At 36.0% G+C, this 20007-nt stretch overlaps 1 non-coding gene across 1 annotated transcript; it reads right to left on the bottom strand.

The window, feature by feature from the left end:
• Nucleotides 1-14481: 14481 nt before the first annotated feature.
• On the bottom strand, nt 14482-14584 carry LOC125114227 (U6 spliceosomal RNA). The gene has a single exon (XR_007131742.1). It is a non-coding gene; the product is annotated as a U6 spliceosomal RNA (small nuclear RNA).
• Between the last annotated feature and the right edge of the window lie 5423 nt (nt 14585-20007).

The following is a 20007-nucleotide window of genomic DNA, read 5'->3' as shown; positions in this document are numbered from 1 at the left end:
CATATCTGTCTTTTTGTTTGTCTGTTTGTTTGTTTTTACAGTCACACCTGCAGCACAGGAAAGTTTCCAGGCCTGGGGTCGAATTGGAGGTATAAATGCCAGCCTACATGACAGCTGCAGCAACACCTGATCCAAGCCACATCTGTGGCTTACACAACAGCTTGCAGCAACACCAGATCCTTAACCCACTGAGTGAGGCCAGGGATCAAACCCGCATTTTCACAGACACCACGTTGGGGTCTTAACCCAACGAGCCACAATGAGAACTCCCAGATCTGCTTTTAAATATAGCCAGAATCAAACTTCATCCAACCAATCTCATTGCTACCACCTACTTGAAACCACCTAGATCTATTGCCTAGATTAGTACATTTATTTCCTTACTGATCTTCCTGCTTTCCATCCTAGGAACTCAACAATCTAGTTTCACAGAATAGGCAGAATGATCCCTTTAATAGGCAATCTGATCACAAATATCCTTGCTTAAAACTTTAAATGGTTTAAAACTCTGCCACCTTACTCTTGAGTAAAACCCAAACACTTGTTATAACCTCTGAAGTACTGCATGCTCTGGCATTCCTCCCGCCTATGACATCATGTCCCACCATTTTGCTGATGACTCCCTGTGCCTATTATTCTCCATATTCCTCTTGAAATACATCAGGTATATTCCCACTTCAGTACCTTTGTGTGTGCTATTCCATTCCTTATGCACTTTCCCGGATAAATCTCCGTGGCTCACTCTCTGACTTTATTTTGGTCTCTTCTCAATATTGAATACCATACAGGACTTGCATAATTGTGTTTTCTTAGCAAAAACTCTTTCTATCATCCATACTTAACTCTCACAGAAGTGAATACTGTCTGACATATATCTTTTTGTTATTACGTATTTCCCCCCCACTAGGATACAATCTCCACCACCATTGGCTCACCACTTCACCCCCAGGATCTGGAACAGTTCACAGCATATAGAAGGCATCAGTGAATATTTGCTGAATGAATGAATGAATGGAGCAAGAGCAAACTCTCATTTATACTTAAACTTTCACCAAATCATCTACTTACCATGAGATATTACTATAATTTAATGATTTCCTCATTGCAGTTGAAGCTACCCCAATTCTTTTTTGTTTGGCTGCATCCATGGCATGTGGAATTTCCCAGGCCAGGGATCGAACTCATGCCACAACTGTAACCAGTGCTACAGCAGTGACAACACTAGCTCTTTAACCCAGTGAGCTAAGAGGGAACTCCAAAACTGCCCCACTTCTTATCCCTTACTACTTAACATGTTTATCTTTTAGATCTAAAAAATGATAATATGTATTTTTCTTAAATTTTCTATGATTATATGATTGAATGGAGGAGGCATTGAAATTTCCTGGGATGAAGTTTCTGGTTAGGACATTGACGTCTTAAATTTTTCTCCCTATTATATTTTTACTCATTTTAATTCTTTGCGGAACCCTTGGTGTTATGCTTACTTTTATGACCAAGGATCTAATCACACACACTGATTCAGACAGCTAAAACCAAAACCCCAAAGAATAACAAAATTGCATATTTCCATAATAAACAAAGAAAAACACATTTCAATATATTACACTATTTACATTAAAGTATCTATCACATTTACTGATTACAGCTCTCCTTAACTTGGGTCCTCTCAAAAGGTGGCTGGTGTAAAATCTTGATGTATGATTAAAGAGGAGGGAAACTGTATGAGCTGAATCTAAAAATAGGCAAGTCTTGTTTTATTCTGACATTTCAGCCAGCAGCTCGAGCCCTCTTCTGGGAAAACAAGTATCAAACAGGAGGACAGTGGCTCTGTTCCTTGTTTATAATCTACAGGGACATGCTGATGGTTGGCAACACTTGAACAATTTAAAGAGCCCGACCTCTATGCTCTAGAAGCATTTCAGTGAATATGTAAAAGTCTCCATGAGGACTCCAGTGTTTGGAAACATAATGGTAAAATTTTGATGGAGGCTCAGTATTGATGAACCTCTTTAAAGTTCTGGCAGTGACATTTCTGCCATTAAGCAGTTTTCCCATGCACTTAATAGTGGGAAAATTGAACACCAGTGGTCAAAGGCTTAATAAGAAAGGGTCCTTTTGTCTTTTTGATATTCTACCTTCAGCAGAATATAATCTCTTCAATATTCATATCAGTGACTATCAAATGTAATATGTGGTCCAGGAGCAATGGGAAGCCCTTGAAAAGAGCCATGAAAGAAGACACAAGAGAAGTACCTGCTATGGCACAGTGGGTTAAGGGTCCCACATTGTCTCTGCCATGCCGCAGGTTCTATCCCTAGCCCAGAAAATTCCATATTCTGCAGGTATGGCCTAAAAAGAAAAACAAACAAGAGACAAAGACCAAATTTCTTTTTTTCTCCTATTCTTTTACGGGACTTCATAAACCACTTGAGTGCTCAGTGATTTCATTTCTTATCTATATAATGTGAAAGATTAGGTCTGTATCCTACTTCTTAAAGATATTTGCTAAGAATGAACAAAGTTTATAGAGCCTCATGGCTTGACAGAGTCTAAAATAGACATTTTGGCTGTGACCTTGGCATAAAGAAAGATTCCTTCCCACATCTTGTGTTTCATAGCTCAAAACAGGTATTATAAGAATTCCTCATCTACCATAGGTACTTATGTAAACACCTCAAGAGCGCAGTCCTCCAAGTTTGTAGCAGAGCTGGTGATAAGAGACACAAACTTGGGAAAAAAAGCTTTTTTTAATCTTCCTAGAGTAAAAGATGTAGTAAGTGAATTTAGAAAGATGTTATTAGTAGTCCCATTTACATCTGAATCAATTGAAATCCAAAAGAGTTAAATATTCCATCTAAAATTATAATGCCATTAAGTATAAGAAATGAAATACCACCTTTCATGCAGCGCTAATGCCACTTTTCCTCTCTTTCATCGTGTTTCTAGGTAACTTATTTCTTAGGGTCTGAGGCCCTTGCATTTAATCACCTCTTTTTTTTCTGATACATTCGTCTATAGACAAATATGAGATGGAACCACTAAAAATAAATGTGCAAACCATCGTACACTTTGGCCAAAGGTACTCCCAAGTCTCAGTGTTATAAATCTCATCTTCGAATCTGTATAGCATATCTTTATTTTGCTAGTTGTAATCAAATAATTCACCAAAATCTAAGTTGTATTACAGAACCCCCCAGAACCAATAGTCATGGGACATAGATATAGGGTACTTCCAGGAGAAGGTAGGAGTTGAGAGGAGGAGAACACAAGGAGATCTTGGGGGGATGTTGATCACGGTCTATTCTCATAGGGGGGTGTTAACTTGGGTGTGAAAATGCTTATCTTATGGGCTTTTCTGTACAAATGTTATACATGAAAAAATTAGGAATTTATGTACTATTCCCTTCTTAAATTTAAGACTGAAGGTGAGAGAGTGCAAGGAATATCCCTTTCATCCAAATCTAGTGTGCTCTTTTGTATATGGAATACTCATAGAAGTCCATCTATTTAAATTTTGCAAACTGCAGTTTTAGGGTCTTTTCACTTTGGGGAGTCAGCTATTTTAAATAGACTTAAAAGAGCAGAGTATTCCTTTCCAAATGATCTTCCTCACACAAGACAAAGTATCAGAGGCATTTTGCCTATAGACAACATCTGAAACAGCATTTTCTCCCCCATGTGGGCAGAGGTAGGAAAGTTTTATGTTGCCCTAAGGGGATAAATTCACTGGCTGCTAATCAGGACAGGTTTTGTGTGATACGGACATCTGTCTAACAAGCACTAGATGAAGACTGCCATGTCTTTGACAGCTAGGAGACAACTGAGCAGCCCTTTAGATAGTAGTGATTTCTGTCACAATCAACCTACCACAAACAGATGGCGAGAAGGGACTTAGAGTTGAAAGGTTCCCTTCCCTGCCCTTAATCCCTAAGCACTCTGTCCCTCTCTCCTCCTCCTTTTGACAGATGTGATGTTTCATTCTTTATTGATGCAAGACAGTGGATGTAGTCCCTTTATTTAAATCTGCAGTGATCTAGGTAAGGAAGTGTTGAGAGTTCCTGTAGATACATTTGAGCTAAAGGATTAACTTTACAAACTTTTTTTCCTCATCTCATATCAAATAGGTAGCTCAGGAAAAGAAATAGGAGTATCATGAGGAAAAAAAAAAAAATACTGCTAAAACCAGAGAATGTTTACAAGAAATTCCCAAATCTAGAGATCATTTAGTTTTCTTGAATATATGAATATTTTATAAACTGGTAATATCAGGGCCTTCTGCCCTTAAATATCTGTCCAAAATGTTTTATGTCATCTGTTGGCAAATGATTTTAACATTCACTTTTCACCTGATATATCTTCCCGCTCGTACAATTCATTTCAGAGGCATAACTTGTTTTCTTTGCTAAGATTTCATTTCCTCCCATCTCAGAATTTGATGAAATCTATTTCTTAGTTCCTCGGCTCCCAGTGAAAGCTGACAACAAGTATCAGACCAAATGTAGCCATCCTATATGAAGTAATTCATTTCTGTCAAAGATCAGACATTATTTTTTCCTTGACATAAGATGACTGATATTGTTCTGTGAGATCCCAAAGGTGCAACTTAACCAGTTAAGGACTAAGACTCGTTTTAAGAAATGCATTCCATTCAGAGGATTAGGTTTCGATTTGGGGAGATAGAAAGCAGTCACAGCAGGAAGGGGGATACCAATAGGCATTATTATTTTTTTAATCAATACCGTCTTAGGCCAAAAGTAGTTATAGGGCAATTCTTAAAGAGGTTTAAGATATTTGTCCATTCTATATTGTGCCTGAGACATACATGCATTCCTAGTATACGTTCAGCGTCTTGAGTAACAAGGCAGTAGATCCCACTCTGGCACACCCAAGGTGATGTAAAAAAATAGGCATCCTTAAGAGCACATTCAAGTCAATGGATAGTATGATTCATCTCAAAGACAGATTTCAAAGAGAAACCCTGATAAGGCAAGAAACCCTAGAAGTTGAACCATGAACTTTGCTAAAAATATTTATTTCATAGCATTTTAACAAGCTTTATTATTTAAGAGGAAATAGGATTATTTAAAGAGTCATTTAAATATTTAAATTATTTAAAGCTGCAAGCTGCTTGCTCTCATCTAGTGAGCCCAGTTTAGGAGATGAGAAGGGAAAGTTCAATGAATGAGACTCTCCACCCACATCTCTACCACAACAGCTCAGTTTGACTCTGTTTCAAAAGTTAGACATTTTTGTGGTATTTCGTTTTTTAAAAAGTCCTAGTGCCAAAATAAAATGAATAAGTAGATCTCTGGGAAAAAAAACAGAAAAAAAATCTGATTGAAAAATCTCTCCACCACACGATGATTATTTGTACAAAGTGATGGAGCCAGCCTCAGATGATATCGACTTTTTCTCCGTTGTTACTAACAAGTGGTGATGCACCATTCACTCTTCTAGGGGTCAGTCTGTTCATGTTTTGAATGAGATCAACAAATACAGGATCTCCCTTGATTCCTACAAAGAGGGATGTTCAGATCCAATTACCCTGTGTCAAAGATTGCTGTGGAAAATTAAGAGTTGGCAAAACAGTAGTCGATGCTTTGTAATCAAATTCCCAGGCAGCTTCTCACTGTCTGCTTAGCCAAAGATTCTAGTGTTTCCCAAAGATGGTGGAGACAGAATAGGATTATTTCAGAATTAGAACAACTGTTTTGATATTTGCTATTAGATGCAGCACAGTATGGGGGCATGAACTGATATCCTAATTACTGGTTGAAACTGTGAGTAGGTCATGCAAGGGAACTAGAGAGAAGTAATCAAACTGGCACCTACTACAGCCAGATATTATGTTAGGCACTTGATGTGTTATCTCATTTAATCCTCAAAAAAGCTCTGCATATAGATAAGAAAACAGAATAGGTAACTGAGGTTCTTTGGAACCTAGTAAAAAATAATTTAAATGCTGCTATGGGAGTTCCCATTGTAGCTCAGCAGAAACAAGTTTGACTAGCATACATGAGGACTTAGGTCTAATCCCTGTCTTTGCTTGGTGGTTAAGGATCCAGCATTGCTGTGAGCTGTGGTATAGGTCTCAGATGTAGATTGGATCCTGTGTTGCTGTGAGCTGTGGTGTAGGAGAGCAGCGACAGTTCCATTAGGACCCCTAGCCTGGGCACCTCCATATGCCTCAGGTGTGGCCCTAAAAAGACCAAAAAAAAAAAATTTGCTGGTACATAAACTCCACCCCAAGTCTAATTTCTAATTCATTAGGAGGACACAGTGACAGCAGCACACTTCTTGGATGCTTTGTATAACTGCATGTTGCACTTCTCATGGAAAATCTAGATCCTCTGACTCCCAAGCTTGCTTCCCGGTGATTTCTTCATTACTGCTTCCCAGTTAGATCATCAACCCCCTCAGCAGATAGCTTTCTAGGGCATAGCTCCAGCACCGCAGCCAGCCTCTGCCCAGGGACCGTGGACCAGCTATGATGTGGGTGAACCCAGTCAACTTCTCAACCAAAGTTCTTTCCTTGACTACTCTCCCTCAGTTCTGATTTTCTTCAGTGATTTTCCTTTTCTCCACCTTTGTTAATTTCCCACACATCATTAATACTTTATATTAAGCCTGTCCTGTTCAAACTTTAAAAAAAAGAAAGAAAGACAATCTTGACAGTTTATAAACACTTGGTCGATATGGAAGCAAGACTCCACTCATTGTTTTCAATCATGCACTCATCCATTCAATAAATAGTTATAGTACAGCTGCTCTTTGCCAGGAATTAGTCTATAAGTCTGAGAAAGAGCAATGAATACGATAAAAATAAGACTGTGACATTTTGTAACTTATACCAGAGAGGACACGAAATAAGGAAGATTATCACCAAAAGAAAATATCCAAATTTTGGTACTATGTTAATTAGCATAGTATATATGAAGGGTGATGCATTTCAAATGAGTTATCAATACTACAGGCACATTCTGAGAGGCCAACTTTTGCTTTTATTTGGACAAAATTTATGCATGCAACATGCCAAAACAGCATACTTGAAACTAAAAAAAAAAAAAAAAACTCACCAAGATATATAACGTCATGTTTTTAGAAATCTTTTTTTTTAATTGAAGTACAGTTGATTTACAACATTGTGTTAATTTCTGCTATGTAGTACAATTATTTCTTTTGATAAAACATGGTATATTTTTAAAATTCTAGCTCAATTTCAAAAATGACATCAATTATTCGCATGTTTTTGAGAAATAATGATTTTGTTTTATGTAAAACTCAATTAGTTAATGTGTCTACACAAAACTTTTTACCTCTGCTATGAGTTTCTGAAAAAATGAAGCAGTAAAACCTCACTGTACATCCCAGATTTGGTCTAATTCCCATGAAACAAGAGAGTACAATATCCTTGGGATAATATATTGGTCTTGGTAAAAGTCAGCCTCTTATTAGCTTTCTTGCTTCCTGTATAATGCACTGAGAATTCAAACGTCGGATCTAGTTATTTATCCTTATCTCTTCACCTCCGTTAACTAATTCACTGCCATTTAAACTGAACTTAGCTCCGTGCTTTCCCTACACACACATGATTTGACATTTACACTCATTAAATTTCATATTCCACCCCTGAACCCTTTAGCAAATAACTTTCTACACAACAACTAGATTTTTGTTGTTGTTGTACTCACTCCAATTATTTTATTTCCAACTGTAAATTTGATAACTTTTATTTAAACAAAATATTAATAGTACCTATTACATATATTAGTCACTTGAAATTCAGTCTTCAACTGTGGGGTGGCTTTTTGTTTTCTATTCAGAGAAAACTTCTATTAGAGTCTTCAAATCACAATAAATTGTCCACATTTTAGAATATTACTTAGAAATCAAATTTGTAAAAGACAAGGAGGCAAAAATGGGAATGTCCTTGCTCTCTAAATTCAGTTAATTTTAATAGTAATGACTAACATGATTTATTTCCAGTGACTATGAGATGTGCTCTATGTAATGAACTATACTATCCAATAATTTAGAAAATATATCATTGAGGCCTCTGTGTATCATCCAATAAATGCTGTGGTTAAAATCTATTTTTCTCTGTGTGACATTGAGCAATGCAAAATTTTCAAAAATTTCAATAAAAATAATTGAATTGAGGTTTATACTTATACTTCCTTCTTTCAGAGTAGCTATTTGCAAGCAAAAGACACACAGCCCAAGAAAATGTAGGTCTACTCTTTTTGCTGATTTATGGGCGGGGGGGGGGCATTATGCTATCTGAGTATTTTAAAACTCTGTTCCCAATCAATACATTTAAAATTTATTTTAATACAGTTCAACTAATTCAGATTTTGCCCTCATTATTCCTAAACACACACACATATATTTATATTGGATCAACTAGCAAAATGAAGCAAAGTTTCATTTTTCCCTCTAATAAGGAAGACCACTCTGCAACTTTTATTTTTCATTGAACATCTCTCATTCCAAGTTTTGGATCTTAGAATGTATATTTAAAATATTTTCATGCCACATCAAATATTGCACAGTATTGGTGCTATCTTTTCCCATCAATTTCCTTTGAATACATTATATACACTAGCCGAATTTTATTTTACAATGCTCTTAATACTGGAGCAGTTTATTGCCCCTTAGAGGTTTTTTGTGGAGCCATGGTTTACTAACAATTAGCTTTAAAAATCTGCCACACATAAAAATGTTTATGCTTAGTTTACATATAACCCCCCTGGAGATAGAGAGATAAAACTGAAGGTAGTCCCTCTGAGATAACTCTGCATGTCATTACATTTTTACCATCTTTATGTTGATAGCAATTCTATTCTGGCTATCTAGTAGGAAAAAAAAAAGTCTTTTTATTAAAACAGTGTACATGCTCAGTTACCTACAGCTACGTTTCTATTCATTCATCTACATGCTTACAGGCACACCTCTGGACCACGAAAGACTGTCAAAAGGACAGTATTTGTAGCAGGAAGGACTAGTATAGATCATTTTTCAAAAATGCCCTATTTCTATTTGGAAAAGTAACTATAAGTGGCCACAGGCAAATGAAGTTTCTTTCCAATTGTATTACCCAAAAATACCTATGAAGAATGAAAACGGTAACAATTATTTTAAAAAAATAGACAATCTTCAAGCACACCATCATCCACTGAAAACATTTGTGATGCTGTGTGATTCTTTTCACAAGAGACAAGCTATTTTACAGTGATTAATCACCAGAGACTTTGCAATTTATAATATAAATATAATTATTATTCAGGCTGCTTTTTCTTCCATGTATGCACAGGAGCAGGATTTTGCCTCTTTAAAAAAGTACTTTGCCAAGTACTTTTGTACTTATTAAAAATGTATTACATGCTAAATTAATAGTTAAATTTAGCATGTTCTATGATAGTTAATTTCAGCTTTTATTATATCTAACATTCCTTTTTAGCCATATTTCATAACTGGGACATCTTATTATCTTTACAGAAACAAATAGAATATTTAGGATTTTGTGTGTTTGTACGATGGTCTCTAAAAAAAACTGTTGGAGGAAAAATGAAACACCTATTCAAATCATAACATGTTTTATCTAAGATTCGGACGGTAGCAACATAAGAGAGAGGATGGTAGAGAGGAGTTGAGACATAAACAGCTCATTTGCTTTGGGGTTCTGGGTTTTTCACTCATTGGCTGTGTGATGTGAAGCCAGTCTTTCAATGCTTCATTTTTTTTTAATTAGTTAAAAGCAGTGTGCATGCTAAATGGCCATATGTTATATTAAAGAAAGAGTGTTTTGGATGAGAAAAGAAATGGGGGAAATTTAGGGAAATATAGACATCTTAAAGCAGCATACATTGTTTTGAAGATCTGATGAGTTGGTATGTGAATAGCAGCTATGTCTAGGGAAGTAACTTCTACAAGTTTGAAGTAAGACTCACTTGCCTAGATTTGAGAATTTGTCTAGTAGAATAGCATCTGAAGAGTATCAGGATTCTTATACTATACACTTCTAAGGGTCTAATTTGATCACAGGACTATTTAAAGCAATTGTGTGAGCCAGCATCACTTCCTGAGCTCATCTTGCTGCCCAGGACCATTTATGAGGCAGGGAGTAGAGACCTGATAGTGACATGAAGCTGGAAAGGAAGATAGGCACTAGCTTTTCAAGGATATTGAATTCTGCTCTAGGTTCTTATAATTATTTAATTCCAAAGATAATAGAAACCTCTTCCTTCACCAATTTAGAAATACTCAAACTGAGTTAATTCTTAAAACACAAAGAAGATGGCTCAAAGAAAATTAAGAGTGCACTCCTAATGTGTGGTGAGTTTACAATGACACTGAGGGCCTGAATTAGGGCAGCCTGTAAATATCTAAAGGGAGTATTAGATAAGACGCACTCGCTAAGATGGCTCCCAATGGACACTGCCTTCTGATATTCATGTCTGTGTGTAATCCTGTAAGTGTAGGATGAATTTATTGACTTCCTTCCATGGATAAAATGTGGTGGATGTGATTGGATGACAGTTCCAAGATCAGATTATGGAAAGAGCATAAATTCTGTCTTTTGTGCCCTCTTTCATTCTCTCTTGGACTGTGACCCTGAAATAAGGCAAGTACAAGTTGTGAAGAGCCTATGGAGAGGCCATGTGGAAAAGGAACAAGATCTCTACACAGTCACCCATGAAAGCTTCTCCTTACCCTAGCTGAACCTCCAGATGAGACCAAAATCCCAGCTGACATGGTAGATTAATAGCAAACATTTGAGAGACCTTGAGCCAGAGATATCAAGTTATGACACACTAGGATATTTTACCCATAGAAACTGCAATCTAATACATGGCTGTTGTTTGAAGCCATAAAGTTTAGGGGTAATTTTTGTGCAGCCAATAGATAACTAATATAGAGAAGTACTTAAAAATAAAAACAAAGAAGATAATAACAATAATGATAGCTAATATTTTCTAACTTCTACTGCTACATTATCATACTAAAGAAAATAGAGATAAATACAAATTATTGGGATTACATGAATAAAAATGCTATAAAGTAGAAACCAATGATGATACAAGAGTGAAAGAAAGAGAGGATGAGAAGGTCTGATGTGACCTCAATTCTTATATGTGGATTTTTCCCCCTACACCAAGCAATTCTGTGACACTAGCTAGGTGTCCCACAATTTGATTCAATTCTGACACTATCTAACTGGACATAGCACCAAATCCCACTAGTCAAGGGTTCAGTTCCACAAGAAGCTCTCTCCCCTACCACTTCAGACGTCTATCACAAGTCCAGGTGGTCACCTGTGATCCTGACCTACTGGCTACAAATGGGAGGTTCCAATGACCTCCGGCTTGGGTTCAATTAATTTACTGAAACAACTCACAGAACTCAGAGAAATATTTTTTCTTATCCAGTAATGACTTGTTATAAAAAGGAAAGAACTCAGGAAAAGCCAGAAGGAGGAAATGTACAGGACAAGGTATGGGGAAGGGGGGCTGGAGGTCCCATGCTCTCTACTTGCCTCTCTTATCTGAACTCCATGAACCAAAGGCTCTCTGAACCCTGTCCTTTTGGGTTTATATGGAAGCTTTATTCACAGGCATGCTAGCTTAAATTATTGGCTATTGGCAATTGATTCAACCTCCAGCCCCTCTCCCCTGCACAGAAGTCACAGAGGTAGGACTGAAAGTTCTAACCCTCCAAGCTCATGTTTGGTTCCTTGATAACCAGCCCTCATCCTTAGGTACTTTCCCAAAGTATTCTAATGAACATAAACTCAGATGTGATTAAAAGGGATGCATTATGACTATTAAGACACCATTATCATTTAGGAAATTCCAAGTGTTTTAGGAGCTCTGTGCAACAAATGGTAACAAAGGTCAAATACATATTTCTTACTTAAAAGTAACAATATCACAGAACTATTAAACTCACTAATAAGTTTGAAAAGAAGAAAAGGGAGTAGGTGAGAAAAAACAAGAGGTAGGAAAAATGATTTAAATACAATGGGCCTATAAGAAAATAATTTAAGTGCTAATTGAAGCAATGCCACTTTATCATTGCATAATGTTTAAAGTGTATGATGTATAAAATATGTAACTATAAAAATACCTTTGTAATTAAAAAACTGAAAATTACTGAAGTTATCTGAAGCGATTAAAAAGTTAAATGCTTTATGATAAATAGGCAGAATGTTATAAATTTTGCTTTGTGTCTTTACAGCGTGTTCCTGTTTTCTCCAACTTGATCTTTATTACTTTGACTTGAAAAGAATGAACTGGTTAGCAGCAGAACTTTTACTATTTTATGAGCCAAGAGAGCAAAGAAGAGAGCCAATATTGAATGACAACTTACTAGGTACTAGCACAGCCTTTAGGTGGTTCACATATTGTCTCATGTACTTCCCACTTCAACAAGCCAGAAGTTTGGTGTAGTCTCTTCATTGTAAAGATGAGAAAATCAAGAGACAGCTATTGTAAAGACTAGGGCTGAGGTGTCATAATTAGCAAGTGTAAAATCAAATGAAAATCTTTGCCTACAATTTCAAATTCTCCATCCAATCCACCACATCACCTCATTAGGCAACTGCAATGGTCTATCCATTATCTGTAAGCCCTGTTTTAGCAGCAGAGTGCTATAAAAAGTGAGATACTACTGTGGTCACCTATCTTTCTAAACCTTACATATATAATATTTAATAAATTAATAAAGGATAATATTAAAAGGTTAAAACTATAAGAATATAGTTTTATGAATGTAATTATATAATTAATATAATTCTCATATTGTTTTAACCCTTTTTAAGAAAACTTTCATCTTACCGAGTCACTTTCTCCCTTAAGCAATGTCCCCATTCCCTGGACTTGTTTCTTGAGTTGTTTTGCTTTATACAGAGTAATGACATCCCTCTAAACCTGTCCTATATGTTTTTCTAAGAAGGAAGTCATGACCTCAGCAATCATAACCTCTTTCTTTATTGTATGTCACTCAATTCACTCTTCTGTGGCAAACCGCACACACTGAGAGTCCCCAGTGTTTGAACTGGTCTCCCACTCTCCCAAGTTAAGGGAAATCTCTCTTTAGATTTAAAAGGGATCTTTTAATATATGGGGCTCACTAACACTTCCTACTTTCTAAGCCGTACATTCATACTCTGAACTCCCATGGTGTTGACCAAACCCCAAGTGATCTTCACCTTTCTACCTTCATCAAGATCAGGCCCATTCTGGGCCATTTCTGCCTAATTGCGCTCCTCCGCCTGATTGCTGTCAGCTGGTGGTGCTCCTTTGCTGAAATGCGGTATCAGACAGCACAATGTCCCTTATTTTCTTACATAATCACTCTCTACCCATCAGAATCAAGAACATAGCATGCTAAATTACTATGATTGTTTGAATATCATTTGGGAAACATAGGCTAAAATATGCTGGGTTTGGAGGACTACTACTGCCCAAATTGCATTTTTTGCTTTCCTCTTTTTGTTTTAGTACATAACTATGCAACTGAGTGGAGGGAGCTACAATTCTAGCTCAGCTTGATGCTTGTCATAGGAAACCATGCACACACCAAGAATCCGGGGCAGATGACAATCTCTCATTTTCTTTTTTCTTCCCACTGAAAGATGCAAATCCAGAACTAGAATGTTTTATGTACAGTGGATGAGCATACCATAGGGTCAGTTTAGAAGAGGTACTCTAGACGAGGGAAACATGTTCAATTTTCAAAAACAGACTTTCCTTTTTTATTTTATATTATTTGTTGCCCCCTTCCATTTATTTCAACCAGATAATGTAAATTTGACATTTGTTACACCACTGAATGTTTTCTGACACAGTCTTCCTGCTCTGGTCAGAGCTTGGCCCCTTGATTGTTACTGCACCTTCTAGCTCACATCAACACCATTTAGCAATTCCTCAATACTGTCCTGATACATAGCCATCTAGGATTCTGTCAGTTGGAAAGGGTCTAAATCAACAACTAGGAAATAAGAGTGGAGGAAAGAAAGAGATAGATGTGCTTGGATCTGAAAGAAATAATGCCAGCATTATCTGATAATAAAACACATTAGAATAGGGTAGTGGTTAAAATAATTTGGATTCAAAAAACCTTGAGCTCAAGTGGCAGCTCTGCCAATGATGTCTTTAAGCCTTGGTTTCCTCTTCTAAAATACTGGCATGATAATATATTGTGTTAGTGTGTTATAACAGCCATAAGGCTGTTATAAGGATTCAACGAGATTAAAAGAGGTAATATTTATGAAATGCTTAGCATGGTGCCTGATATGTAGCATATGCTCAATAAAAGTTACATTTTATTATTTTTATTTTTTTGTTAACAACTAACATTCATATGAGACACACAGTCATTCACTCATTTATATCTCTGTACTATCAAAGGCATTTAGTATATTTCTAATATCTAGAAACAAAGTTTATAGAGCACATGTACATTAATTTTTCTTTTTTAAAATATAAATGCTTTATGAATGTGTACATCATCCTTACAATGAGGCCATGCCTATCTTCTCTGTGTCATTCTAACTTTAGTATGAGCTGCTGAAATGAGCACCATTTTTTTTTAATGATGATGATAAATATACTGCTCTTTCCAAAGAAAACTTCCTTCTGAAAGTAAATGTGGGAAATCTTGTGAATAGATGGAAGGATAGGGTTAAAGGTCCTACATTTTGATTTTTATCACAGATCACTCACTGATTTATTTTTATCAGTTATAACTCATTCATTTATTTTTTTTCATGAATATTTAGGCAACTATGTAGATATTTGGGGATGATCACGCAACAAAAAAGACACAAACTTTTGCCCCTACAGAGAATACAGTCTAGAAAGGAAGGTAGGTAATAAACAATACACAGAAGGTATCTACAAAGCATTTGTTTTGAAAGTGGTGGGTGCTATAATAACAACAAATGGATAAGAATGATAGTTGGGAGTGCCAGATGAGAGCAGGTCAAGGTGCTCTTAATTACCCTAAAGAGAGTGATCAAGGTAGACCTCTGAAAACGCTGGATCTAAGCAAAACCAGAAAGGGTGTACAATGTGTGGAAGAGTGTTCCAGCTAAAGAGAATGCTCTGAGTTGGAATCATATCTGGCATACTTGAGGAACAACCAGGGCAATGGAGCAGAGGGGCCGTAGTTTGGTGATATGTTCAGAAATGTTACCATTGATCCTTATGGGACAATGGGGGATTTGGCCTTCATTCTGAGTACAATGGACAGCTCTTGGAGATTTGTGAGCAGAAGAGTGATATTATTAAACATTCTACAAATGGTAACAGTCTGTGTTAGGACCTATCCACTGGGGCAGTATATGGAAAAGAAGGGCTATGGATTCAAATTTTCAAAGACTGATAGAAACATAGCCACAAAGTAAATTGTGGCTCCAAGCAGCGCGTGCACGCACACACACACACACACACACACCAAGTCAGCATCCCAGGACACAAGGTAAGACAGAAAGTAAGCTGGTAGGGAGGGTAATAGCTATGCAAGTTACACTCAGTGTCAACATTTCAAAGATCTACAGAGCTGTGTAAATGAAAGAGTGTGCATAGGGCTAGAGCAAATTAATGTTTGCCTGCCGTCCCTACAGAGGATGCCATTATCCCGCCCCAGGTACTTTCTGATATGAAGAAATAAAAGCTCATGCCAGGGACTCAGAATATGGATTTTTTTTCATGACAATTTCAAAACTTTTAAATGCTCACCGGAAAAAAACAAAACAAAACAACAAATCATTGTGTGAGTAAAACAACACATTTTTAAGCAGCATATGGACAGAAGTATTCAATATCCCCTATGGTGCACAAGATGTAGTTGGGGATCAGTTAATAATTCAGAATTAATAAAATAATTTGATTTAAAACATTGGCGCTTTTAAAAACTGAGATTGAGTTTGTTGCTTCTAACTATGTGCTTCAAATTCAAGAGTTGGTTTTATATCATTATCTTTTCTTTGAAGGTTTTCTTTATGGTATATCTTTTTCTTGGGCAATCCTATTTAGTAAATCTCAAAGAAAACTGAAAGATCACCGACTGGGTAGATATTTACACTTGGATCATAACATATACATCAAAAGAAAGATTGAATAGCTGCCATGAAGGCCAACTGGAATATAAGCAATGTGTTTGTGTGTTTCAGGTTGCATTTTTATTACTAGATTTGTTTTAAAGAACAGATATATTTTCAGAAATCATTCATTCTATTGCTAGGGTTTCATTCAGTGGTGAATATTATAGTTCATTATATGTGAGCTATATAAGCACTAAAAGCAAAAGAACAGTTATTTTACTCCTCCAGAGTCAACATTTGCTTACGAAAATTATATCTATAATTCTTCTGGATGCAAAATTTCTCCCTTAATTAAGTTTCTCTTCTTTCAGTTAGACATGTGAAATAAGGTTTTCACCAAAGCAGAAAAGGAATAAACTGAGAACTGAAAATCTATCTATATATGAAAGCTCAAGCTTACGTTGACTCCTTTAAAAATCATTAAAGGAACTATAATAAATTGCATCCTTTGAAATGGAAATGACATAACTTCCAAATTCACTTTTCAGAATTTTTTTTTTCATATGGATGCATATGTTCTCAATATGATTTCTTCCAGATCACACTTTTCCTTTTCTTTTACCTCCAGGTTTAATCCCAATCAAAGCTAGCAAGTTTCATCCCTGTGGGGCACTAAAAAGAATTGTTTCACATTGTTACTGGGAGGATTTGTGACTTTAATTATTTTTGCAATTATTTGCTACAATTCAACTGTGATTTTTATTCTATAATCACAGTTCTACTTGCTGATCAATTATTTGATGCCTCTTCAAAACAATTCGGCTAATCTAAGTTTGGGCCTTACACATGATGTTGTTTCATAAGTGCTTATGGTTTGGTTTCTTGTTGGAATACTTCAGAAAAGCAATAAACCTTCCCATGGGGCATACAGAGCTTTGCAACTTTTATGTAACAATTTAATTAGCCAAATTATCAAAAAGATACTTCATATCATTGTGATATTTCAGCTCATTTTATATTTCCAACCAATAGCCTCCCTACTTGGCTACTCAAATCTAAAAATCTAGATCATGATTAAGTTACTGTGCAAAATGGTTTGTTTCTTTAAAGAGATACCTAAAAGTCATAGTCATTTTTATGCAAGCCTAGTACACAAGATAATTTTATTCTGAGTACTCTCTTTTTAACCTTTTGTTGAAAATATTCACAAATATTCTTTTCCCTATCTACTTTTAATTTTTACTAGTCAAGTTTATTTGCCATTTCTATCTTAATAAAAATGATTGGAGTTCCCATCATGGCACAGTGGTTCACGGATCCAACTAGGAACCATGAGGTTGCAAGTTTGATCTCTGGCCTTGCTCAGTGGGTTGGGGATACAGCATTGCCATGAACTGTGGTGTGGGTTGCAGACACGGCTCGGATCCCACATTGCTGTGGCTCTGGCGTAGGCCAGTGGCTGCAGCTCCGATTGGACCCCTAGCCTGAGAACCTCCATGTGCCGCGGGAGTGGCCCAAGAAATAGCAAAAAGACAAAAAAAAAAAGAAAGGTATATTTTCAGGGAAGAGAAAATGTTTTTAAATGATAGGAAAGAAATTAATATATGTGAACTTGAATTTTACGCAAATGCCAAGTTATTATTATTTTTTGGCTATACTCACAGCATGTAAAGTTCCTGGGCTAGGATCTGGGCCACAGTTGCAGCAATGCTGGATCCTTAACCTGCATGACATAGGGGAACTTCCCCAAATGCCAAATTATTTTTAAGACATGGGAGTTACAATGAATCTCAAAACATATTTTCTTTTATCTCATCAATGTGATCATTCAGTTTGCTATTAGCCAAGGTTTATCTTGGTTTCTCATATGAATTTATTTTTTCAAATATCAGTTGCAAATATATAATTAATCTGGTCAGGACCAACAAGACAAATAAAACAACAATTATGATCAGATAACTATATATTTTTAGACTTCCAAACTACCAGTCTCATATTGATCAACTATAATCTTCTGGGGGAAAAGTTGGGAAAAATGTGAAGTTCACAGCCAAGAAACATTTCGGTTCACTTAGTGTAATAGTTTCCCATTGTTGCTGCAACGAATTATTGCAATTTGATAGCTTGAAAAGACACCAGTGTATTATCCTACAATTATGGAAGTCAAAAATTCAAAATGGGCCTTCTGGGCTAAATTCAAAGCACTGCATGGATGCATTCCTTTCTGGGGGTTCTAAGGAGGAATATGTTTTCTCAACTTTTCTAGCTTCTAGAGGTTATACATTTTCCTTGGCTCATAATTTCTATTCACCATCTTCAAAACCAGCAATGACCAATTGAGTCTTTCTCTTGTCATATCACTCTGACACAGACATTCCTGCCTCCCTTGTCACACTGAAGGAGCCTTTGGATGACATCAACTCCTCTTGGATAAACCAGGATAAAATCACCATTTTAAATTAAAGTGAACAAATTAGAAGCCTTATTTTCTTTGGGAAGGCTTAATTTTCCTGTGCCATGTAAAGTGACATATTTATAGATTCTGGGGATTACGACATAAATGTCTTTGAAAAGCCGTTATTCTGCCTATCACACTGAGGAATACTCAAAAAAACTTTAGCGCATGATTTATAAACTTTGAAGCGTATCTATCAAAAGTCTAGATGGATGTTTAACTTTGGAGCATTTTAGGGGCCTTCTTCAAGTTGCTTCTGGTTCACATTCCTATTTATTTCCTCATTACAAACCAGATAAAAGCAGAATAAACACTTTGAACTTTTTATAAACTTTCACAATTTCAACACCAATTTTATGGACAATTTCATGTTGATACTTCAAAAATTCCATGCCTAAATCCAACCAGATATTGCATTTGGAAGCAGTTTTCTATTAACTTTATCATAGTGCATGTGAAAATATGTTTCAATCAGAATAAGAAACAATGTAAATATAACAGAAAAACATAAAAAAAGATAAGAGCAACAGTGAAATTAAAGATGAAATAGAATCCAAGGAGTTTAACTTTTATTTTTTGTATTTCTCTATACCTGAAGTTGCACACTTATTCTTTAGAACTAGACAAAAAGAAAAACACTAAGAAAAGAATATTCTATGGCAAAAGAGAAATAGTGCCAATTTGCCTACCTTCTACCTTTTCATTCTTTACTCCTTCAATAAAAGAAACAACCATATATCTATTATTCAGTCTTTCAGCTAGTCACACATTTGTCAAATACTCATTAAACACCTACCACTCAATATTGGAATATCAAAATAAGAAAGAGACTCAGAAATAATTTTTAAGGTGTGTATTGTAGCATGAAACACCAAAAGACTTCTCTGCCAGTATTCTACTCTTGTATAGACAAAGATTTGATCATCAAACTATGCTCCTATCCAACTGGATATGTGACTAGACTACATGCCAGTCTCCTTTGCATGACAGTAGACCTGTATAATTCTATTCTAGTCAATGAAACATGGCAATTGTATACACCCTTTCCAAGCTTATCCTTTAAGACTTTTTCATCTATTTACTAAAACTTGAATGGGATTTTACTCACAAAGTGACATTGGGAGTCACGTGTAAGAGAGTGCAGCCATAATGTGGAAAAAGCCTGGTGTCCCTATCAATGATTGGAGGAGAGTGGCTCAGTTGGGTTGCCCAAACAGAAGTGAAAGCATTAAATTTGGGAAAAAAATAAACTTTCATTGATTTAAACCATTGAGATTTTGGTATTATAGTCTGCAGTGGAACTGTACAGATACAAAAACCAAAAATGTGTGGAAAGCTACATGTAAAAGAATTAAATTAGAACACTTCCTTACACCATACACAAAAATAAATTCAAAATGGATTAAAGACCTAAATATAAGACCAGATACTATAAAACTCTTAGAGGGAAACATAGGCCAAACACTCTCTGGAATAAATCACCTCCTAGAGTAATGACAAT

The sequence above is a fragment of the Phacochoerus africanus genome, chromosome 1, assembly GCF_016906955.1.
Source record: "Phacochoerus africanus isolate WHEZ1 chromosome 1, ROS_Pafr_v1, whole genome shotgun sequence".
NCBI lineage: Eukaryota > Metazoa > Chordata > Mammalia > Artiodactyla > Suidae > Phacochoerus > Phacochoerus africanus.
Note: the sequence above shows the minus strand (reverse complement) of the source record. Positions and strands in the feature narration are given on the sequence as shown.